The sequence below is a fragment of the Musca autumnalis genome, unplaced genomic scaffold, assembly GCF_047663935.1.
Source record: "Musca autumnalis isolate F117 unplaced genomic scaffold, ASM4766393v1 scaffold_1, whole genome shotgun sequence".
NCBI classification, from domain to species: Eukaryota; Metazoa; Arthropoda; class Insecta; order Diptera; family Muscidae; genus Musca; species Musca autumnalis.
This window is the reverse complement of record NW_027411644.1, coordinates 38,467,708-38,494,312: the sequence shown is the minus strand read 5'-3', so window position 1 is coordinate 38,494,312 and position 26,605 is coordinate 38,467,708. Positions and strand designations below refer to the sequence as shown.

At 35.5% G+C, this 26,605-nt stretch overlaps 1 long non-coding RNA gene across 1 annotated transcript in view; it reads right to left on the bottom strand.

The window, feature by feature from the left end:
- Positions 1-1,027: 1,027 nt before the first annotated feature.
- LOC141390488 (uncharacterized) overlaps positions 1,028-26,605 on the bottom strand; it is a 238,347-nt gene continuing 212,769 nt past the window's right edge. Inside the window, exon 4 of the long non-coding RNA XR_012409378.1 lies at positions 1,028-1,607. This is a non-coding gene — a long non-coding RNA (uncharacterized lncRNA). The remainder of the gene's footprint in view (positions 1,608-26,605) is intronic.

Genomic DNA, 26,605 nt, shown 5'->3' with positions numbered 1-26,605 from the left:
ACAATATTTTGTATCGAAAAAATTCTCGATAACATATAACAACAATTACTAATGTCGATAACAATACTTTCCATGCAGAATATTGTCGATAAAAATATTTGCTGTATAAAATATTGTCGATAACAATATTTTCTGTATAAAATATTGTCGATAACAATATTTTCTGTATAAAATTTTGTCGATAACAACATTTTCTGTATAAAATATTGTCGATAACAATATTTTTTGTAGAAAATATTATCGATAACTATATATTTTATAGGAAATATTGTCGATAACAATATTTTCGATAATAAATATTGTATTTTGTCGATAACAATTATTTCCATAGCTAATTTTTTCAATAACAACAATGTCTATAAAATTTTTTTTCGAAAACAATTTTTGTATAGAAAATGTATTCGATAACAATATTTTGTATCGAAAAAATTCTCGATAACATATAAGAACAATTGCTATAGAAACTATTGTCGATAACAAAACTTCCATGCAGAATATTGTCGATACAAATATTTTCTGTATAAAACATTGTCGATAACAATATTTTCTGTATAAAATATTGTCGATAACAATATTTTCTGTATAAAATATTGTCGATAACAATATTTTTGTAGAAAATATTATCGATAACTATATATTTTATAGGAAATATTGTCGATAACAATATTTTCGATAATAAATTTTGTCGATAACAATATTTTGTAAAGGAAATATTGTCGATAAAAATATTTTGTATATAATATACTGTCGACAACAATATTTTCTATAGGAAATATTATTGAAAATAATATTTTCTATAGAATTTTGTCGATAAGAACATTTTCTACAGACAATATTGTCGATAATTACAAGAAATGTTTTCGATAACATTATTTTCTCTAGGACATTTTTTCTACAGAATATCTACAAGTTTTTTTCCTAAATATACCTCTAAGTTGTGTAACCTATATTATAGAATAGATCATATAAGAAATTCCTTATAATTTATTATTCAAATATGCTTCTTTGTCTTCTTCTCTATACATACACAATAGTATGAGAAAGATTAACTGCATATTAATCAAACATCCCATTCGATGGAAATTTAGGGTAGCCAATAAAATCTCTCACTAACACTAAGTTGCAGCTACTGTCTACTGGCTACTTTGTAGGAGGATGATGCTGTTGGTGGTGATGACAATAACCGTTATTAATAGGCAGGCCGGCAGCCTGTTCGTATTATTATGCCTCTCTTTGTTTTTGTTTATGTTGAAACGATTTTATTGCTTGCTATACTGCTTGGACACTTGTTTGTGATTGTGTTTTTGTTGCTTTTGTGACAATGCTGCAAGGGATACGGGAGCAATTGTCCCTTTCCTTTTTTTGTTTTTTTTTTTTATGTTTCTAAGGATTTGATGATGGTGACACTACTGCTGTTGTTGCTGCTCTTAGTGATGATATTTTGCCCATTTAAATTGACAACAATTTAGAATAACTCGCTTCAGACTCTAAACATCTATTAGAGTTTATTGTTCTGCTTTATCTTGAAGTTATTCCCCTTTTTTATTACAATTTTTTTGCTGCCTTTTTTCTTATCTATATCTGGAACATAAATTATTGTAAACGTCCTGTGGGTGGGAGAGGAAAAAAAGAAAATAAAGAAATACATGAAAAAACGGTTTAGACACAGACACACATAAAGTATGACCAAATAAGTAAATTGAGTTTACAAAAAAGTCGTTTTTTCTCATATTTTTTAAAAGAAAAAGTTGCCAAGAGGCTCTACCACATCTTTAGTATTGACAGACACATCTTTCATATTTTGTGGACATAAGTTTGTTCTTTCTTTCACATGCACTTATACAAATTAAATATCATTATAGTTGTTGTAATAGAATTTAATGTTTGAAATGAAATAAATAAATAAATTAATTTCCTTTTTCAAAATATGGATCTTGACTAGGAATTAAACAGACTTATGTTGCTCTTAATGGAATTGGTTATTTGTTCAATTTATAATCAGGATATACAGCTGATAAATTGTGAATTTTTATGGCGATATGTATGTGAAATGGTCAAGTAATTGACAAATTGATTAAATATAATAATCAGAAATTGGTGTATATTTTCTAAAGATAATGCTGTCGATAACTACAATTTCTATAGCAAATGTTGTCGATAACAACAATTGTTACAGAAAATGTTCTCGATAACAACAATTTCTATAGAACATGTTGTCGATAACAACAATTTCTATAGAACATGTTGTCGATAACAACAATTGTTACAGAAAATGTTGTCGATAACAACAATTTCTATAGAAAATATTGTCGACAACAACAATTTCTATAGAAAATGTTGTCGATAACAACAACTTCTATAAAAATTTTTAACGATAACAACAATTTATATAGAAAATGTTGTCGATAACAACAATTTCTATAGAAAATGTTGTCGATAACAACAATTTCTATAGAAAATGTTGTCGATAACAACAATTTCTATAGAAAATGTTGTCGATAACAACAATTTCTATAGAAAATGTTGTCGATAACAACAATTTCTATAGAAAATGTTGTCGATAACAATAATTTCTATAGAAAATGTTGTCGATAACAACAATTTCTATAAAAAATGGCGTCGACAGCAATTACTATAGAAAATGCTGTCGATAACAACAATTTTTATAGAAAATATTGTCGATAGTAATAATTTCTACAGAAAATGCTTTTGGTAGAAACTATTCCTATAGAAATTGTTGTCGATAACGACAATTTCTATTGAAAATTTTGTCAATAGCAACACTTTCTACAGAAAATGTTGTCAATAGCAACACTTTCTATACAAAATGTTGACGATAACTATATATGTAGAAAAATTCATTGCTCACAATTATTTCCACAGAAAATGGTGTCGATAACAAATGTTTATTTAGAAAATGTTGTCGATAACAATTACTTTTATAGAAAATGTTGTCGATAACAAGAATTCCTATCGAATTGTCGATAAAAGCATTTACTATAATGATATCGATAACAGCATTTTCTATTGAAGGTATTGTCGATAAAAATATTTTCAACATATAATATTGCGGATAATATTTATTGCGAAAGTGATGTTGATAACAGTAGTTTCTAGAGAAAATATTGCCCATGTCGAGCTTTTTTAGAGAAATATTGCCGATAACAAGAATTTCTAGGGAAATTATTATCGATAATTAGATAAGTATTGTCGATATTTTAGTCTATAGACAATATTGTAGGGAACAAGGTTATCTAACGAAAATAATATTTTCTAGAGAAAATTTAATTTAAAATTTAAAAGAGAGGTAAGGCAGGGAAGACTATAGTGTCGGATCTCACCATAGATTGTCATGAGTTCTCTTGCTTCTTGTCATGGCACAATTACCAAGGTACAAGGTAGTGGTATCACACCAGCTGTTTTAATATGAAATGTCAAATCCCTTTATAAAAAAATTATTTTAAATGTAATTTCCCCAACAACATAAAGAAAACTTTGACATAACATATTCAAAATTTTACGATGCCACTCCCTGGGTAATTGTGCCATGCCTCTTTGTTAATCAACAAGAAGCTTTTTATACCCAAGTGTCGATGGCTCGCTCAAATAGATACGTGTCCAAAGAAACAATCTGATAAAGTATTTCTTTGGCACTATCTAGTGCAGAAAAATTTGTCGATAACATTATATTCTAGAGAAAGTACATTCATTAGAAATTGCTCTATTCCAGAACTTGATATTATATCGAAAAAATAGCACAAATTAGTAGATTTTTGCAGTACGGGAACAGACCAAATATTTTCAATAACAATAAGCATGTTCCAGAACCTGTAAGAATATATACATACATTTATACTACGATAACTATTGTTCCTTTGTGTTATCGAAAAAAAAATAGTAAAAATTAGTAGATTCTTGGTTTGTTCCAGTACTGCAAGAATCTACTAATTTTAACAATTTTTTCCGATAACATAAAAGAAAAAATGTTATCGTAGCAAAATTTAGTAGCTTCTTGCAGTTATGGAATGAACCAAATGTTTTCATTTCGAAAAAAATATTTTCTAGTGCAAATATTGTCGACAACATTTGGTCTGTTCCAGAACTGCAATAATCTACTAATTTTTACTATTTTTTCCGATAACATAAAGGAAACAAGTAAAAAAGTATCAATCGGCTTTGCCGACAGAGATATACCCTCAGCCTGTGCAAATTGAAACACTTTTTTCACAAAAAACTTATGTATTTAGGGGGTTTTGGTCGTATGAACCGACAAAAATGTTGATTAGGATTAAAGTTCAAAATTTTGCGGAAAAGGTACTTAAAAGAATGGACCGACATAGACCATGGGGGTGCCATAGGGGGTTTTTACACCCTTCGGGCTGTTTTCTCAAGAAGTATGGACTTGCCCCTGAAACAACTTTTACCATCGTAATTGAGGCAGCGATTGTAAGCTGCTTCAACAAAAATCAAAGTGATTCAATAGCAGGTCTTAAAGTGAACTTATCCAAAATTTTGTGTGGGAGGTACGGCATGGAGTGGACAAATATAGTCCATATTCGAACCTGATCTATATCTGGTAGATATTATGAGAATGTGTAAAGTATGGACCAAATCGGTCACTCCCATCAAGAGTTATCGTGCGCACAATTTTTCCGAATATTTTTGAACTTTTGTGGGGTAGGTACCTGAGGGAGTGGACCGATATGTCTTATCTACGAACTTAAAATAAGTTTGGAGACAATATTACGAAGGCTAAATTTTGGCCGGAATCGGCATTTCCGTTCGAGAATTATCTTGCGCTTCCACCCATAAACATGGTGTCATAGGGTTTTTTTTTCAACTTTCATGCTATTTTTTTAGGAAGTATGGACTTGCCCCTGATTAAACTTGTACCTTCGTATAGGGGACAGTGAATACAAGATGTTACAACAAAAACCAAGGCGATTCGAGAGCAGGTCCTAAACTGAACTTTTCCGAAATTTTGTGTGGGAGGTATTCGAAGGAGTTTACCGATTGAATCCATATTGGAACCTCATCTAAGTCTGGTAGAAATTTCATAATGTGCAAAGTATGGACCAAATCGGTTACTCCCTTCAAGAGTTATCGTACGCACACATTTTCCGAACATTTTCGAACTTTTGTGGGGGAGTTACCGGAAGGAGTGGACCGATATAATCCATCTTTGAACTTGAACTAAGTTTGGACAAAATATTACGAAAGCCAAATTTTGGACCGAATCGGCAGATCCGTTCGAGAGTTATCTTGCCCTCCAACCACTACACACGGTGTCATAGGGTTTTTTGTAACTTTCAGGCTATTTTCTCAGGAAGTATGGACTTGCCCCTAATGAAACTTACAGCGTCGTATAGAGGACAGCGAATACAACTTGCATAAACAAAAATCAAAGCGATTCGAGACCAGGTCCTAAACTGAACTTTTCCGAAATTTTGTGTGGGAGGTACCCGAAGGAGTGGACCGATTGAGTCCATATGGAACCTCATCTAAGTTTGGTAGAAATAACACGATGTGCAAAGTATGGACCAGATCGGTTATTCCCTACAAGAGTTATCGTGCGCACAAGTTTTGCGACAATTTTTGAACATTTGTGGGGGAGGTACCTGAAGGAGTGGACCTATATGGCCCATCTTCGAACTTAAATCGAATCTGGGCAAAATATTTCGATGCCCAAAATTTGAACCGAATCGATTGATCCGTTCGAGAGTTATCGTGCGCACCAGCCTGCCAGACAAACAGACAGACGGACGGACATTGCTAGATCTACTCAAAATTGTCTGAAACGGATATCATAAAAACATACTTAGGGTCTAAAACCATAATTTCGATGAGGCATATTTTTGGTCGTATCAAAGTGTAAATACCCTCTTTAGCCTAAAGGCTGAGGGTATAAAAATGCTATCGTAGTAAAAAATACTAACATCTTGCAGGTTCTGGAACAAAGCAATTATGTTCTATAGAAAAAGTATTCGATTATAATATTTTTGAGAGCAAATATTGAATATTGAAAATAGTAAAAATTAGTAGATTCTTGCAGTTCTGGAACGGATCAAATGTTTTCATTTCGTAAAAAAAAATATTTTCTAGTGCAAATATTGTCGACAACATTATGTTCTATAGAAAAAGTATTAGATTACACTATGCGACACGAAAATTATTAACCATATTTTGACACCGCAGCGTGATAGAAGACCGAAAATAAGAAGACACGTGTCCCGGCGTTTTTCCCTATCGCGCGAATTTTCATTTGTTCTAGAAAGTTGTTTAGTGAAATCTAAGGTGCATTTTTGTAGTTGACTGTATCCTTAATTTTTGGGCGTTTCGGTATCTCTGGACCAGAATAGGAGAAAAAAGTATAAAAATCTAATATTTTCGAAAGTTTTTGGGTATTTTCGCATTTTAGAACCGTTCATAGACATTTCGAACTTTTCAGAAAGTTGTTTGCTGATAATTTTGCTACATTATTGTTGTTAATTGTTTTCTTGAATTTTTGACGGTTTAGTATTTATGGAGCGGAAACCAAGAAAAGAGGATAAAATTCGCATTTGTTTAGCTTATTGGGCATTAAGAACGGTTTTTACAGAGTTTGTATATTCTAGAAAGTTCTTTATTGAGATCTAACAAAAATTTTTCTAGTTGGTTCTTTCCTTAAATTTTGATCGGTTTGATATCTACAGACAAATATCCGAGAAAAAACCATAAAGGAAATTTGATCTTGACCATTTTGACCTTGAAGATGAGGTCGAATGGATTTTATGTGTTTACAATTATTATTCTCTAAGACGAGAGCTACAACTTTGCCTCCACGAATAATCCCAAATTCCAAGCGGTTTAGAAGATATGTGCCGTACAAAATGATCCTTTTTGACATCAAAGCCTCAGGTCTTTGGGAGCCCATATCCGCGAAAGTTGAAGTGATAGGGAAAAACGCCGGGACATGTGTCTTCTTATTTTTGGTCTTCTGTCACGCTGTGGTGTCAGAACGTGGTTAATAAACCATTACTCAAAAAATGGCACACAGTGTTATAGTATTTTTGAGAGAAAATATTGCCGATATAAATAGTTTAGAGACATTGTTGGTCTGTTCCAGAACTGTAATAATCTACTAATTTTTACTTTTTTTCCGATAACATAAAGGAAAAAAATTTTCGTAGTAAAAAATAGTAGCTTCTTGCAGGTTCTGGAACAGAGCAAATATTGCCGAGTAAACATATTGTCGATAATATTTAGTTCTTGTGGAAATATTGTCGATATCATTCTGTTTTATAGAAAATATTGTCGATTAACATATTTTCAAAAAAAGTATTTTCGATAATAATACTTTTCGATAGCACAACTTTCTAGGGAAAAAATGTCGATAACAATATTTTTTTAGAAAAATAATAATAGTATGCTTTAAACAGAAAATATTTTCGATAACAATGAGAGATGAGAAGAAATACTTACGATAACATTATTTTCTAGAAAATATAATGTCGATTTATCTACAGAAAATATTGCCGATAACAACATTTTCTGGAGAAAATATTGTGATAAACGACATTATGTCCTAAAGGAAGTATATTCGATAACAATATTTTCTCGAGAAAGTCTTGTCGATAACAAAGTTTTCTGGAGAAAATATTGTCGATAACAACACAACACAAAAACAACAACAATGTAACAATAATATTTTCTATATACAACTTTTTATAAACTCAGTTTTTATAGTGCTCTTTCGTTGCTCCAAAACACACAAAATTCACTTTTATAGTCATCTTTAGTTGATCCTAGAAACATTTAAAATACGTTTGTTACCGATGTCAGGATAGAGGAAACTCAACCAGCAAATAAAATTCCACAACTCATGAAATTTACCTTTGAGGTTATGGCAACTCCCGGTTCACACTAGAGCGATTTCAATGAAAAAGTCTTATGAAATTATGCGTCCCTAGATCGAGTTCCGTAGTACAATAATTGGTCTGTTCTAGTACTGCAATAATCTACTAATTTTTACTATTTTTTCCGACAACATTAAGGAAAAAATGTTATCGTAGTAGAAAGTAGTATCTTCTGGAACAGAGAAAATATCTTGGAATTGCTGTAGTGAGGAACTCGATCTAAAAACACCTAATTTCATGAAAAGCTTGCAATGAAATACGCCTAGTGTGGACCGAGACCAAGCAATAATCAAAATGTTTTCTAAGAATTATCATTCAATATTTTACAAGTGTGATGGGAAGGGTAAAACACCACACGGTACGCCTGAACCAACCTTAAATGGAAGGTGCTTACACTTGGGATGTTTTTGCGGATTCTGAAACTACAATTTTCATAGATAAGAAGAAACAAACATAAAATCGTCGGACCGTTTTTTAAATAAATCGCGATCAAAATCACATTTTTAACGTTTTTTAGGTTTTCACGATATTGCTTGGAAACCACAAGTCGTATCGGAATGGGATTATAAAAAATGTTGTAGCCGTGAAAAATCTATACAAGATTGACCTTTACGATATTTTCGTAGGTTTTACCATTTTTGAGATATAGAAGTTAAAATTGGGACAATGCACTGACTTTAACGCTTCCTTATAAAACAATGTCATGCTCGGTGCGTCTTAACTAACTTTAAATGAAAACCGTTTACACCTGGAAAGTTTTTTTTCGGATTTTGAAGCAGCAATGAGAAAAATCCAAAAACAAGAAAAAAATCGCTGAAGGGATCTTATTATATATATCGCGGTCGAAGTTTACATTTTTGTTTTTTTAGGTTTTCACGGCTTTTGAAACGGCAAGTCCTATCGGAATGGGACTGAAGAAAATTGTGTAACAGTGAAAATTCCCTTCAACATTTTCTTTAGTCCCACTTCGATAGGACTTGCCGTTTCCAAGCAAAATCATGAGACCCTAAATATGTGAGTTTTGACCGCGATTTATTAAAAAATCTTTACATCGATTTTTTGTTTTTTGATTTTTCTCATCTATAAACCTTGTAGTTTCAGAATCCGCAAAAATGTTCCAGGTGTAAGCACCTTCCATTTAAAGTTGGTTCAGGCGCAACGTGACTATTAAAGAGAGCAAAGAAAAGGGTAAATTTAAAGAAAAAATATTTTTATTGTTTTATTATGTTAAAGTAATTTTTGTGGGTAAAATTGCTAGGTAGAATCGATGATAGCGATACACATTTGCATAACTATGGACAAGGACGATGATGATGCATCAAACTTTAAGGAATTGTAATGGATGTGGGTAACGCATATACTCCACACCCACACACTCAAGCACACCGTTGAGCATACATACACACATGGTAACGCACTTAGTTATAAACCCCTTGACAAGAAATTGTGGCAAGAAGTAAAAATGCCAAGAAATTTGTAAATGTTGGTGATGGGGATGGGTGGGAAGGTACAACATGAAATCACCATAGAAAGGGGCAAAAAGTTCATTGAAAGGATTTTTTTATATTTACACATTTTTATGGCAAAATAAGGCAGCAAGCAGCAGCGGATGCAGCTATCTAGGATGGTTGTTCATTTAGCTTTTTACTTCCCACTCCCTCCTCCTTTCCACTTTACGTGATGACTTTTACTTCCATATTGTCTTGAGTTTCTTCTTCATTGAATATATTTTTTCTGTGTGTGTGGGTGCGTAAAATTCCTTTCCTCTTTATAAAATTTGATTTTCTTTTTCGTGCTGCTTGGCTTCATTTCTTGTTTGGTGTTGCTGCTGCAGATTTTGTTCCCCTTTACTGTTGCTGTTGTTGATGCTGTTGCTTTTAGTGCTCTGAGTAGTTCCAGCCGTCTTATTGGAACATAAAGTGTGGTACGTATTTGTGTGTGTGTTCATAGACCCGGGTATATTAATCTTTATTTTCGATGTGGTACTTGTTGTTGTTGGTGCTGTTGTTATTGTGCAGAATGTTTATGTTGCTGGTGTTTTTATATGACCAAGTGTGTCTGTCTTGGTCTGTGTGTGCTGTCGAGTTGTGTGTGCTGTTATAACATTACATTCCCTAGCATTTCTTTTTTCATTGGTTACAAATAATCATAAAAAAGGATGTTTAATAACATTTTCTAAAAGACCTAGCCAAGTTAGGCAAGCATGCTTATGGGTTATACAAAGAGACTCAAATGGACCACACACGCATGCACCCATAGACAACTTAGATATTCAATCTAGGGAATATAAAAAGCCATTTAATGTTTGAGTGTACGTGTGTGTTTGCTTTTGTTTGTATTGTCTGGTTTCTTTCCCTTTTTATTGCTACAGTTGTGTTCAATGAATGCGTCTAGGCCATAATAAGGGTACCAACCACCACTGATAGAAAATCTGGGTCGTCTGGGGATTTGTATTGGTCCGTTTCATGTTCCTGTTGTTTTTTGTGCCCTAAAGCTCATTTCCTTTTTTCCTCAAATTTTCTTTTCTCTTTCAACAAAAATGATATTTGTTTTGTTATGACCAATATATATATACAAGTGCCCGTTTAGTTTTTTTAGTATTGTTATTATTGTTGTTGTAGTGCATATGTCTGTGCATAGGACCACTTACTTACTTACACAGCTGGCCCATTACAGAACATTTCTTCCATAGGCCGAACTAAGAAAATATCTCCATTCCTCTCTGCTTATTGCTTCGCTTTCTGAAATACCGCGCCTTTTAATCTCTTCATCCACTTGTTTGTGCCATCTAGTCCTTGGCCTGTAAATTCTGCGTGCACCGCCCAGCGGTCCGTATTAATACGCCAACATAATCGTTGCATATCGATGCGTTTAACTATATTGATGTCATTGTATAGCATATACAGCTCGTGGTTCATGCGACGTCGATATTCACCGGCAACGCAGATTGGTCCGTATATCATGCGAAGAATTTTTCTCTCAAACACACCAGGCGCTACCATGTCTGCTTGCGCAAGTACCCAGGCTTCGGAGCCATACATCAGCACGGGTAGTATCAGTGTTTTGTTGAGCGTTATTTTTGTTTGAAGATGTGACTTTGTTTTTAAACTGCTTATTTAAGCCAAAGTAGCATCTATTGGCCAATACAATTCTTCTTTTTATTTCACAACTGATGTCGTTTGTTGTGTTTACCGAGGTGTCGAGGTAGACGAAGTCTTTTGCTACCTCAACATTATAGGAACCAACATCCACAGTTGGTCCGAGCTCAATGGACGCATTGCTCGTCGACACCATCAACTTGTTCTTCTCACCGTTTACCGCCAGACCCACTCCTTCGATCTTCATAAAGGTATCAGTTATTTATTGTCATGATGTCTATATCATCAGCATAAGCAATTAACATGACGTTTGCCTCTCGTATAACCATTTCCAGCAGGATGTAGAATAGAGCACACGAAAGCCTGTGTTCTTGCCTGAAACCTGTTTTGGTACAGAACTCTTCGGAGAGGTTCTTTCCTATTTAACTGAGGGTCTCGTGTCAGTTAAAGTCATTTTACAAAGCCGGATGAGCTTGAAATACCTTTGAACGCAGCGGGCTGTCAAAGGCTGCTTTATAATCGATAAAAAGGTGGTAGGTGTCGATCTGCATCTCTTGGGTCTTCTCCAGGATTTGGCGCAGGGTAAATATCTGGTCAACGGTAAACTTGCCAGGTCTAAAGCCGCATTGGCATGGCCCAATTATCTCGTTGACCATAGGCTTTAGTCGTTCACACAATATCCCTGACACGATCTTGTAGGCAATAGGGAGTTGACTTATACCCCTATAGTTAGAGCATACAGTCTTACCTCCTTTTTGTGGACGGCGCACATGATACTCAGGTTCCAATCGTCGGGTACTCGTTCTTCCTGCCAGATGGTGCTAACTAGCCGAGGCATACACCTCATCAGCTTGTCGCCTCCGGTTTTGAACAGCTCGGCTGGTAAGCCATCGGCTCCTGCTGCCTTCAGTCGATTTATTGCCGTCTTTACCTCATCTTGGCTGGGCGGTATACATTCAATACCATCTTCTGGGATTGGATCTGTGGTATCTTCGTCGTCTTCGCTACTATTGGATACCAACAGTTTTGAAAAATGTTCTTTCCATATCCTGAGCACACTATCTTTATCAGTTACCAAATTACCTTGCTGGTCTCTACAGGAGGAGGTGTCTCTACCAAAGCCATCAGTTTGATGCTTCACTCTTTGGTAGAATTTTCGGACTTCATTCTGGCTTCTGTACATTTCGATTTTTTCAAACTCCCGCTTTTCCATCTCTCTCTCTTTTTACTGCGGAAAATACCTTTTCCTCTCTCCTTTTCTCCCGATATCTCTCTCGTACGCTACGCGTTGCTACTGATTGTAAAGTAATCGTATATGCCGCATATCTTCGGTAGCAGCACGACACTCCTGATCATACCATGGATTACATGGTGGAGGTCTCTGGTATCCAAGTATGGATTTTGAGGCTGTTTGCATGGAGTCGGCAATACTTTACCATTGCGCTGATATTTTATCGGGATGAGGACTGCTTTGATTAAGCAATTGGGCTAATTGAGTGGAATATTCTGTGGCTATATGTTGTGATTGCAACTTACCGATGTGTAACTTTCGTGTTGTGTCTGTTCGTTCTATGTTTGCTACGTTTAACCGGCTGCGTACCTTTGCTGCAACAAGGTAGAGGTCCGAGTCTATGTTTCCTCCTCGGAACGAACGCACATCCAACTCGCTAAAAGAATGTCTTTCATCTATCACAACGTGATCAATTTTATTTCTTGATCTTCTGATCTGGAGACCTGGCTGTCCTCATGGATGTCGAGATGTTGAAATCTGGTGCTGCTAACTACCATGTTTTTTGCCGCTGCGAATTCTATCAGCCTCATACCATTGTCAGATGTTTCATTGTCTTTCACAGACTGAATTTTCCGACTGTTGGGCCAAAGATATTTTCCTTTCCAATTTTGCCGTTAAAATCGCCTAGAATAATTTTAATGTCATGGGCAGGACAACGGTCATATGTTTCTTCTAAGCTCTCATAAAATATATCTTTGGTCAGTTCGCCCTTGTCTTCAGTGGGAGCATGAGCGCAAATAAAGCTGATGTTGAAGAATTTTGCTTTTATTCGAATTGTAGCAAGTCTTTCATTCACTGATGTGAAGCTGGAGACTAGGTGTTTTAACCTCTGACCTACTACAAATCCGCAACCAAACTCATGCTTTATGTCATGGCAGCTATATTACAGTGCGTCAGCTTTAGGTGTTGTTGTGACGCCTTTCCCATTCTATCGCATTTCCTGTATGGCAGTAATGTCGGCCTTGTACTTTTCAAGTACATCTGCCAATGCATAAACTGCACCTTCTCTATAAAGAGTGCGAACATTCCAAGTGCAGATTCGCTGATCATGGTCCAACCCAAGTTTTTAACGTTCTTATGGGTGAACGCGCGGCACATTTTAGCTCACTACCTTTAACGGTTGTTAAAGGCAGCTACCCCAGGTGACACCACGGGGAGGTCAGTGTTTACTTGAGATGAAAGGGGGACCAAGATAAAGCCTGGGCTCTGCCATGTTGAAGCCGGTCAGGACCGTTCCTTGGTATCTTTCATCCCCTACGTCACCCAATATAGGACAGCAGCACTTTATTCCTGTGTTTTGGGGTGATTTGGAATGATAGGCGATTTTGAACAGCAATCGAAAGGTTAAAATTCACATTTTTACAGTGTTTTACTTACTAGCTTTGGTTTAAATGTATTAACTCCTTTTTAACACAGTTGCAGTTGATCAATCGAAATAAAACTTTCCACACTTTTCAGATTGGGATGACAATATATGAATATGAAACCAAAACCAATATGGGTCCATTTTTTCCTATAGCCCCTACATAACGGTACCACCCGATTTCAAGTATGTTGAAGATTTTATCTTCATTCTCAGCCCGAATTGGCTGTAACTTGGCATTTGGTACATACACTTCCCCACCAAAAATTGTGGACAAAGGTCCAGTTTTTGGTATAGCCCCCATATAACTGTACCACCCGATTTCAGGCATTTTAAGTTTTTTATCTACATTTTCGGCCAACATTGGCTGTAATTTGATTATGGGGTTCTCAGTTCTCGAAAATATTTTATTAACTAACATGTTAAGAATTAAATATAATTAAAAAATTAAGCTACAGTGTTTGTATTTATAAATGGACTAAAAGATAGCAGGTGGTATATTCTTCTTCATGATGGGATCTCTCAAATAAAACGATTGATTTTAATTTAAAACGGTGACAAAATTAAACAGCAAGCGTTTTATTTGAGAGATTTCTTCATTAAGAAGAATATACTGCTATAGCTTAAATATTTATTTTTTTTGTTTTTTTTTTTTTGTAATGGAAGTGAGGAATGTGCTCTGCTCTTAGCCGCCTCCAGGACTATTGCGATAGGAGTTATGTTGCTGCATCAGAACATCTCCAACTTCATCGACGTCGGAATGCGAGACAGCTCGGCAGTCTCCTCAACAGCAACAAATGGAGCATCTTACACCCCATGTTGTTATTAAGTGCGCCAAAAATTCATCATCCCTGCTAATCAATTGCAACGGCCTACGCAACAAAGTAAGTGAAATTGTAGACTTCTTGGGTCGAATAAGAATTGTGGTTAGGCGAAGAGGAAACAAAGCTTCGAAGTGGTCTTCTTTCTCATAGAAAGTCATTGAAGTGGTCTTCAGTCTCATAAAAGGTCTCTGAAGTAGACTTATGCACCAAAGAAGGCCACTGAAACACTTAAAGAAGGCTACTGAAGCAGCAACCTTACTTTTACCGTATAGAAGATCATTGAATTGGTTTTCTGTAGAGTTAGGTAATCTAGTTCCTAGTATTAGTTCCAAAAATTATGAGTAACATCATAAAATAAAACGTGTGATATTAAGTATACGCAGTTTGTTCAAAGAAAAATGTTGGGCATTGAAACTGCGAAGTGAACGATATAGTTCCATATAGTCCCTTTGGCACAACTCTAGTTTTCTGCCTCAGAGGAGGTCATTGAAGTGGTATTTTGCCTTATGTTGGTCTAGCTCATAGAACGACATAAAAGTGGCATTCTGCCGCAAAAAAATCATAATAGGTCCTTGAAATTATCTCTTGCCTCATAGAAGATCATTGAAGTGGTTTTCTGCCCAATAGAAAGACTTTGAACTGGCATTCTGTCTTCTAGTCTTCTACCTCAAGCAAGGCCACTGAAGTGGTCTTCTTCCTCAAAGAAGTTAATTGCTGTAGTTTCATGCAACATAGAAGGCCATTGAAGCGGTCTTCTGTCTCCTAAAAGGCCACTGAAGTAGTCCTGTGTCTCAAAGAAGGCCACTGAAACAGTATTCTGTCTCATAGGAGGCCTCTGAATTTTTCTTCTTTTTCATAGAATACCATTATAGTAGCATTCTGCCTCAAAAGGAAGTCATAAAAGATCCCTGAAGTGATATCTTGCCTCACTGAAGGTCAATAAGGTCATCTTCTTCCTCATAGAAGGCCATTGGAGAGGTCTTCTGCCACCTTAAAAGCCATCGTCTTCTGCTGGTAGAGGGTCATTTTAGGTCACTGAAGTCGTCTTCTATTGAAGTGTTTTTTTTTTGCCTGGAGCAAAGTCATTGAAGTTGTAATCTACCTAATGGAAGACCATAGGAGTGGACTTCCCTCTGAAGTGGTCTTCTGTTTCATAGTAGACCTTTGAATTGGTCTTCTGTTTCATAGAAGACCTTTGAGTTGGTCTTCGGCCTCATAGAAAGCCACTGAAGTGGTCTCTTGCCTCATAGAAGCCCACTGAAGTAAATGGAGGCCTCTGCTTCATAAGAGGCGTCTGAATTGGTCATCCGCCTCATTAAGGTCATTTAAGTGGTCGTCTCCCTTTAAAGATGACCATTGAAGTGGTCTTCTGCCTCATAGAAGGTCTGTGAATTGGTCTTCTGTTTCATAGAAAGCCACTGAAGTTTTCTTTTGTATCATAGAAGGCCACTGAAGTAGTCTTCTGCCTTAAAGAGGGCCACTGAAGTAGTATCTTGCCTCATGGAAGGCTATTTAAGTAGTCGCCTCCTTTAAAGAGGTCCATTGAAGTGATCTCCTGCCTCATAGAAGGCCTCTGAATTGGTATTCTGCCTCATAGAAGGGCACTGACATTTTCTTCTGTCTCATAGAAGGCCACTGAAGTAGTCTTCTGTCTTAAAGACATTAAAGTGGTCTCTTGCCTTAAAGATGGCCATTGATCTTCTGTCTTATAGAAGGCCATTGAAGTGGTCTCCTACCTCATAGAAGGCCACGGAAGCTTTCTTCTGTCTCATAGAAGGCCTATGAACTAGTCTCCCGCCTTTAGAAGTCCACTAAAGAAGTTTTCTTCCTCAAAAAGGCCAGCGAAGTGATTACTTACGTCAAAGAAGGATATTGAAGTTGTCTTCTGCCGCATAGAAGGCTTAACAATTGGTCTTCTGTCTCACTGAAGTAGTCTTCTGCCTCGTAGAAGGAACATTTTTTAAGGACTCCTTGGACATTTTTGAAGGACTCTCGAACAATCCTTAAACTGCACTTAAGCGAGAGTTTTAAATTTTCGTGAAGAAGATACCCTTAGCTGTTGTCCGATATATACCTTTTTGAAACTTGGATGGATGTTTGAAAAAATTTTAAATTGTCCAAATTTTCGGACAAATCGTATACTCAATACTTTAGTCATCGTTTTCACCAATCATTTTAGTTGGTCCCGGCAGGGGTATTAGAGTTTTTGAAAATAAAAGTTTTACCTTCGTAATACAGATCGCAAGGACATCCTTGTGCAAAAAATGTCAGGACAATCCGAGACATGTCACTAAACAAAATTTTTGGGAAAATTTTAAGATTTTCTGTGTCCACATTCGATCTGAAGTGGCTTAAATTTGTTATATAATCTTCGCCAGGGAAATTAAATATTCCTACAGAGAATTGCATAGCAACACAATTTTATATAGCCACATATAACGGTACCGACCGAGTTTGAGCATTTTGTCACATTTTCTGACCGAAATGTGGGTACAAAAGTTCATTAAGGAAAATTTTAAATATAAATATATACGTTTTGTTAGGGACTCCTCATAACAATACAGGCCGATTTTATTTTTTTTTGAAGGAAATTTAGCAGCCATTACGATTAGTACTTCCAAAATCAAGAGGAAACTTACTAGTCAATTTTATTTCAATACAATTGCTGGTAGAGGGTATAAAACTCAACGCCGTTTTGACTTGTTTGGTTCGTAATAACCCTGTCATGTTATACAAAATTTATCAAATTTGATTTAAAACAATTTTTAAATGATTTTAATGAATGTATCATTCATGACATTTAACAACAATTAAATGTTCTGTTAAATACGCACATATACACACACCAATTAGGTGGGGCACAATGTTACTAGAAATATACAAACCACAAACCACATATACATACACCAATTCATACATATGTATATTTACAAACATGTGTATGAGAATCAAAAATACAAATCAAAAATCCACTGATTTTAATCCAACAAAATAGTTGGTAAAAGAATGACCAACCGACCAAGCAACCCTCCAACCAACCAAGCATTCTAGTCAATTGCGATTGTTGTTGTTGACGATTGTTTAAATCAAAACTTCAATCAAGCAATGAATTCCAAATAATATCCATTACTTTGTGGCCAAATTCAGCTTAAGATTGTCACAAATATTTGAAAATATTTGAGATTTAAAGAAAGTAATCATGGACACCAAAAACACACACGCAAACACAGGCACGTATGTATGTACATGTAACATGTTAAGTGTACACAAACTTAATTTTCCATTAAATGTTCGGCTATTCCAATTAAAGATAGCAGACACTTACTTTAAGTGATAAGTGTTAAAAAAACTCTTGGAGAAGGTGATGAAAAGAAACAAAAACTTTTCCACAAATTTTAATGGATTTTATAGCTTTTAATAAACCTGTTTTGTCTTATCAAGCAATGAATTCCAAATAATATCCATTACTTTGTGGCACAATTTAAGATCTAGATTGTCACAAAATATTTGTAAATATTTGAGATTTAAAGAAAATAATCATGGGCACCAAAAACACACACGCAAACACAGGCACGTACATGTTACATGTTAAGTGTGCACAAACTTAATTTTCCATAAAATGTTCGTCTATTCCAACTAAAGGTAGCAGATACTTACTTTAAGTAATAATTGTTACTTGTTGCTATAGAATGATAGACATAAAGTAAAAAACTCTTGGAGAAGATGATGAAAAGAAACAAAAACTATTATTAAAAAACTATATTAATGAATTTTCGAGCTTTTAATAAACCTGTTATGTCTTTCACTTAATAACCACCAACACCACTTAAAACTTTTATTTTAAAACGTACACACACCAAATCCTGGAAACTTCTTCGTGAAATACTTTTAATTAAAATAAAATAAAAAAAAAATAATAATAAAAATAAATTAAAATTCACGACTAAAAATATTTGTTGAAAATTCAGGTCTAAAACAAAAACTACTTTTTAAAAATCTAGGCTTAAGAAATATTAAAAATATATTATTTAAAAATACACCCTAAAAATTATTTTAATTTTTTTTTTAAATCCAAGGTGAAGAAGTATTAAATAGATATTTTTTTTAAATGCACGCTAAAAAATATGTGAAAATATAGTTTTTAAAAATCCAAGCTTAAGAAACATAAAAAAATATATTTTTTAAAAAATAGAAAAATATTGAAAAGAAAATAAAAAATTCAGGCTTAAAAAATGTGGGTGGGTGAAAATTTTTTCTATAAAAATCCACTCTTATTGGTGAGTTTTTGGTGCATAAAAATATTCCTCAAGATACACACTCGATGGATTCTACTTAACAAATATTATTATTTTTTTTTTTTTAAATTACACGTTGGGGTTGTTGGTTTTTCGAAAATAATGGTATAACCTACACCACATACATATATATACCAAAATGAATGTAACGACGAGCTGAGTCGATATGTCTATGTGTGTCCGTCCGTCCGTCCGTCCGTCTGTCCATCTAAACCTTGTAAACACGCAGGTCGCAATTTTAATCCGATCGTCACCAAATTTTGTGTGTTGATGAGGGTCCTGGAGTGGATGAAGCCTATTGTTTTTGGTGATGGACGGCTAATATTTAGGGGTCGGAAATGGCAAAAAACTTATTCGGAGAAAAAGTCAACGTTTTATTTCAAAGCGAATATATCCGCTTCTATATGGGGTATATCAAAAACAACACCTGCTGATTAAAGTAAAAAATATCACCTTTGCATCGACGTAGGTTGTTGTAGGTGGTCAAACAACGAAGATATCGCAATAGCCGCTAATAGAACCCTTCTTTTCATTTTTGCGATTTTAAAAATACTGACGAATATCACAGCTTTGGTTGGGGACCTTCCAAAAGAAAAGTCTGACTATGAAAGTAGAAAATCCCATCTTTACAATGATGCAAAGTAGGTTGGTCAAATAACAGAGATATCGCAATAGTCGCTAATACATCACCACCATTTTTCCTTTTTTTGTAATCACGCGACTGGTCGCAATTTTGATCGAATCGTCACGAGATTTTGGGTGTTAATAAGGGTCCTACAGAGGGAGAAGTCGGAATGTGAAAAAAACTTATTTGGAGAAAAGTTTAACGTTTTATTTCAAAGCGATTATCACTGTTCTGTAAAAGGTATATCGTAAGCAAAACCGGGCAACGAAAGTAGAAAATATCACCTTTAAAACGTTGTAAAGTAGGTTGTTGTAGGTGGCCAAACAACAGAGATATCGCAGTAGTCGGTAATGTATCCCTTTTTTCATTTTTGTGCAATCACACTACAGGTCCGAATTTTGATCGGATCCTCAGGAAATTTTTGAAGTTGATGGGGGTGTCGCAGAGGAAGAAGCCGATTGATGGTTGGCGTACATCCCACTTTTCCATTTTTTATTTGAGTTGTACTGAAGATGCGTTTCAACAAAATTGACCTGTATTAATGAAGACATTCTGAGCAAAGACACTAAGCTGTCCCAATTTTATTATTTTTAATTTTACCAGTAAAAAGCTTATGCACAGAGGTAGTGGTGTAGGGTATCACATAGTCGGACCCGTCCCGACTATAGCCTTGGCTCACTTGATATACCCTACACCACTATGTGGAAAGGGTATTATAAGTTTGTTTTGCCAAAAATTCATGTAACACCGCGAAATATTCGTCGGAGACCCCCCAATGTGGTATACCAATCATCATATCTCGACGAGATAAAGCGATTTTGAGATGTGTGTCCGTCCGTCCGTCTGTCCATTATAAATTGTAATCAAACTCCAGGCCGCAATTATGGACCGATCGTCACGAAATTTTGTATGGAGATTGGGTTCGGACCAGAATAGACACCTATTGTTATTGGTGATAATCGTGAAATATTTAGCGGGTGAAATGGACCAAAAACATATTATTTATCCAATTATGTAGCGGCCCTGTAGGTCGCAATAATAGTCTGATCAGCGCGAAATTAAACAAGGTTAGAGCATATGACAAAGATGATGCTTGCAATTTGAGATGGCGATCAGATAATATTAAGAGGGTTAAATGAACAACAACTTTTGTGTGAAAATTGTGAAAACTTTTAATATACAACTTATATCTTTGTTCCTGGAAGACACATTCCTCCCTGGTGAGTTATATTTGGAAGACGATCTCTTGACCTTTCCTTTGATTTCAATTATGTTGATGTACGTGATCAGATAAAAGAGTTACAGCCTAATATATCCTGTTTTTGTTTGTAGTGTAATCATAAACACGCAATTATAGCTCAATAGTCACGAAATTTTGCACGAGTTAAGAGTTTAGTTAGAAGAAGATGCCTGCAATTTTGCATGATGATCTGATATTATTGAGCGGGTGAAATGGACCATTACTTTTGTATGAAAAAGATACAAATTTTATTTTTGGTCCATATTTTAATTCCTGGAGGGCACATACCAGCAAAGTAGCCTACATATGGAAAAATAACTACTGACATTTCCCCCGATGCCAATTGCAATAATGTGTCTGCTTGATAACGGGCCTACTACCTAATATATAATGGGTTTTGTCTAGAGAACCACAATTTCCTCCCATGCTACAATCTGTCTCTATCATGACAGAGAAATTTTCAATTCAGTCGTCAAATTGGATTTTTTATACAAATATTGCAGCATGGGGTCGCTTCGCTACCAATTTTATACCTAAGGATTTAGGGTAAAGGGGATACATACAAAATACGACCAAACATGTGTCTCATCGAAATAGTGGTTTAGTATGTTTGGACGAAATTAGTTTCAGGCAATTTGGAGTTTGTTTAGCCCTGTCCGTTCATCTGTCTCTCTTACTGTCTAGCTGGCTGGTGCGCACGATAACTCTCGAACGGATATACCGATTCGAACCAAATTTTATACTTCGTAATATTTTGCTCAAACTTAGTTTAAGTTCAAATATAGGCTATATAGATCCACAACTCCCCCACAAAAGTTCAAAAAATTTTCGAAAAATTGTGTGAACAATGACTGGCGAAGTGAGAAATCGATCGATAGATCGGGTAAGACTATATCGGTCCACACCTTTGGGTACGTCCCAAATAAAATTTGAAAAGTGAAATTTAAGAGTCCTCTCGTTTTTAATTTTTTTTCAGCAGATTGTCCTTGTGGTCCCCTTTAGGACGGTACAATTGCAATAGCAAACAAACAAGAACCCCAAATAAAATGGAATATCCGCAAGGTAACTCTCAAGGGGGTTTTCTGATTCGTCCAAACTTTGCACTTCGTATTATTCCTTCCAGTTATGTATCAGGTTGGAATATGGACTATATCGGTCCCGTCCTTCGAGTACCTCCCACACAAAATTTGGGAAAAGTGCAGTTTGAGGACTCGTATCGGATCTATTTTTTAGAAGGAGGTTCTTTCAGGGTCCCTATTGCAACGGTACAATTTTTCCGGGGTAAGTCCATAGTTCTTGAGATAATGGTCCAAGGCAGGGACAAGGGATTCATATTAAGTTATTGATATGTGACCAAGTTTTTATCGTCGAGTGCAAATGGCGTGTCCTAAGTTGTCACTTGTAGAGACGTTTTTCATGGCAGAAATACTCAGGAAATATCGCCAACATTACAAAGGGATATTTTGCCACCGTTGAAAATTTGATGTGGCCAGGCCTGGGAATCGAACCCGGTCATTCAGCGTCCAAGGCGGTTGCACATAGCTAATTCCTAGAGGTTGTGGTGTAGGGTATCACATGGTCGGCACGTCCTACTATTGCCTTTGCTTACTTGTTATTGTTGTAATTTTATAATCCTGCTTTCTGGTCTGAGGGTTCTACCTAACCAAATATCCGTCTGTTACCTTGCATTATGTTATTTCAGTTTAATATTATATTGCTTTTCCACGAATTAATTTCAATGCCATATCAATCAAGACGCAAAATTGTATGAATTTCATTTCAAAAATATTATCTCATACTTCCTCTCTTTCTGTAAATGCCAACATGTGTAATGTCATGCCCAATTCCATTTTGCCATTCCCTTCCATTTCATTTAATAAATATACAAACATAAAAACTTTCTACGCCACAATATATGTAAACCATAAGACCATATTGCTTGACTGGTGTTATCTGCTGATTCTGCGGAAACAGCCTTAGATTGTGGAAACATATTTCTGCCTTGATGCGTATTTTTCTCTCTCTCTGTTTTAATATTTATGGCACTAGTTAATTTGAAATGTTTCGCAATGGATGCCTAGACCTCCATATCCACAATCTGTATTAGTTAATTACATGACCACTGGTCGTTTTGTGGATTCATCAGGGTACTAAAAAAATCAATCTCCATGGGAAGGGAAAGAAGAGATTTCGGCAGTTACATTTGTCCTTCCTTTCAATTTTACTATCCTAACGTTTATTGGCGACGTATTTGCGGCAGGAAATAATTGTGATTTGACACCTGTGTTAAGTATTCGTTTTATTTTTATACGAACTCGTCGGCCGGTGTGTGTGTCTGCGGTGGTAGCGGTGCTGGTGCTTAGTGTAAGGAAATCTAAGAACAGGACATGCTGTCCAGTAAACCAACTGTCACATGTTACTTTACAGACTGGCATTTTGGCAGGCATGTCAAGTTCCAACACTGTCACCCGTACCACTGGGACAAGGACAGCAGGTATTGAAATAAAATGTGTTATTGCCCTTGAATTATTCCGCAATAGATTTCTTCGATTTCATTTCGCTTTTCAACGATTTACCCGCAAAGATAATGTCATCCCTTGAGAAGCAAAATTAAACATGACCACACAAGTCATTTGACAAGTGATGGCTGGTTGAATGCTAAGCAGGAGGTTGTGTTTAGACGGTCAAATTGCTTTCCATGAATTGGTAGCGCCACCGCCTCCGCTGTGCCATAATCATGGAAAATGAGCAACGCATATTCATTCGAGACGTGTGCCTACTCCGCCACTTTTATATTTTGCAAATTATATAATATAGCAATGACGATTACGTTGATACGTCCACGTCGTATGCCCCATTGAGTCTAGTTGTGTGGTATGTAAGTGCCATTCATACCCACCTAAATACATAATGTAACTAACGTCATTCGAAGTCGAGAGTATTTTGTAAGCAATCAACGAAAATTGTACTACACATCTAAAATTCAATAATGAAGAGGACGAACAAAAACAACAACCGAACGAAAGAAAATCATTTTGTGACTCTTCACATCACGATTTGGAAATTTGGCTGAGAGTGCGTGTACGTATTTTTTTTCTTTCGGGGCAAGGTGTGTTTTTTAAAATGTGTTTGCATTTAAGTTAGTGATTTAAAGAGGATAAACCCAAAAGAGAGGAGTGATGTACCACAGACTATCACAGCATTCCACAGACTATTAAGTAATATTTTTGCAAATACTCATAGACCACAAAGTGTGGATTTTTAAGAAATATTTTTCCAATCACCCAAAGACCACAAAGCGTGTATTTTTAAAGAATTATTTTTCCAATCACCCAAGTTCTACAAAGCGTGGATTTTTAAGGAATATTTTTCCAATCTCCAAAAGAGCACAAAGCGTGGATTTTTAAGGAATATTTTTCCAATCACACAAAGACCACAAAGCGTGGGTTTTTAAAGAATATTTTTCCAATCACCCAAAGACCACAAAGCGTGGATTATTAAGGAATATTTTTCCAATCACACAAAGACCACAAAGCGTGGATTTTTAAGGAATATTTTTCCAATCACCCAAAGACCACAAAGCGTGGATTTTTAAGGAATATTTTTCCAATCACCCAAAGACCACAAAGCGTGGATTTTTAAGGAATATTTTTTCAATCACCCAAAGACCACAAAGCGTGGATTTTTAAGGAATATTTTTCCAATCAACCTAAGACCACAAAGCGTGGATTTTTAAGGAATATTTTTCCAATCAACCTAAGACCACAAAGCGTGGATTTTTAAGGAATATTTTTCCAATCAACCTAAGACCACAAAGCGTGGATTTTTAAGGAATATTTTTCCAATCAACCTAAGACCACAAAGCGTGGATTTTTAAGGAATATTTTTCCAATCAACCTAAGACCACAAAGCGTGGATTTTTAAGGAATATTTTTCCAATCACTCAAAATCTACAAAACGTGGATTTTTAAGGAATATTTTTCCAATCACTCAAAATCTACAAAGCGTGGATTTTAAAAGAATATTTGTCCAATCACCCAAGTTCAACAAAGCGTGGATTTTTAAGGAATATTTTTCCAATCACCCAAAGACCACAAAGCGTGGATTTTTAAGGAATATTTTTCCAATCACCCAAAGACCACAAAGCGTGGATTTTTAAGGAATATTTTTCCAATCACCCAAAGACCACAAAGCGTGGATTTTTAAGGAATATTTTTCCAATCACCCAAAGACCACAAAGCATGGATTTTTAAAGAAATTTTTTTCCAGCCATCCAAAGACCACAAAGCGTTGATTTTTAAGGAATATTTTTTCCAGCCATCCAAAGACCACAAAGTGTTGATTTTTAAGGAATATTTTTTCAATTACCCAAAAGCACAAAGCGTGGAATTTTAAGGAATAATTTTTTCAATTACGCCACTCATCCAAAGACCACTCATCCAAAGACCACTCATCCAAAGACCACAAAGCGTGGAATTTTAACGAAAATGTTTCAATCATCCAATGACCACAAAGAGTGGATTTTTAGCGAATATTTTTCCAATCACCCAAAGACCACAAAGCGTGGATTTTTAAGGAATATTTTTCCAATCACCCAAAGACCACAAAGCGTGGATCTTTAAGGAATATTTTTCTAATCACCCGAAGACCACAAAGCGTGGATTTTTAAGGAATATTTCTCCACTCACCCAAAGACCACAAAGCGTGGATTTTTAAGGAATATTTTTCCAATCAACCTAAGACCACAAAGCGTGGATTTTTAAGGAATATTTTTTTTCAATTACCCAAAAGCACAAAGCGTGGAATTTTAAGGAATAATTTTTTCAATTACGCCACTCATCCAAAGACCACTCATCCAAAGACCACAAAGCGTGGATTTTTAACGAAAATGTTTCAATCATCCAATGACCACAAAGAGTGGATTTTTAGCGAATATTTTTCCAATCACCCAAAGACCACAAAGAGTGGATTTTTAAGGAATATTTGTCCTATTACCCCAACTCCACTAAGGAATATTTTTCCAATCACCCAAAGCCCACAGAGCGTTAATTTTTAACGAATATTTTTCCACCCACCCAAAGCCCACAGAGCGTTAATTTTTCAATGAATGTTTTTCTACTCACCAAAAGACCACAAAGCAAAATGGAAAACAAAACTGTCCCAATGACATTTTGTAAAATATGAGATTTTCAGTACTGCAAATGACCATTCCAACAAAATGCCAAGCAAAATCCGTCTTGAAATGGGACCTTTTAAAAAATGTAACAATAGCCTATGAAAATGCTATACAATTTAAAATGACTTTTATTTAAAATACTTTATATTCTTTTAAGATTTTCAAATCGAAAAATACCTTTGGCTAATGGTATCAATTTTAAGACCGGCCAGTTCAAGAAACACATTTTTCTTTTCTCTCGAAAAAAACACAGAAATAGAAACTTTATCCAACAATCCATTTCCCAAGATGAAGAAAAACACAAAAAACGGAAAACAAAAATCCTATCAAACCAAACAGGATTTTGAAAAATGCTCTCCAACATTGATTTATACCTTAACATTAACACACACTTGTTGTTCTGGTTTTGACATTAAGGCCATCATCAACGTCAAGACGACGACCATCAACGCTTCATTTGACAATTTGTTCAGCATCGCTTTCCTTTGCTGTTCTTTGTTTTGCAACACATTTAGTGCACACCTTAACCCCTTTAAAAAGGGGTTGGGGGAGAGAGAAATTCTCTCCCATTTAAAACACATTAAAATAAAATTTCTTGTTTTGACAGATGTCATACATGTTCAACCCAGAGAGGAGGTAAAAAATCAAGAGCCGACATGACTGCTGCATAGCTACCAAATCAGTCGGTCGGAAAGTGGGAAAGTCCAGGATTAATATGGATGGGTCACATTCGCCTCCTCCACACTTAAGCAATATATGAGATGCAATAAATGTCGGGAGTGAGTGCATCTCAGGGGT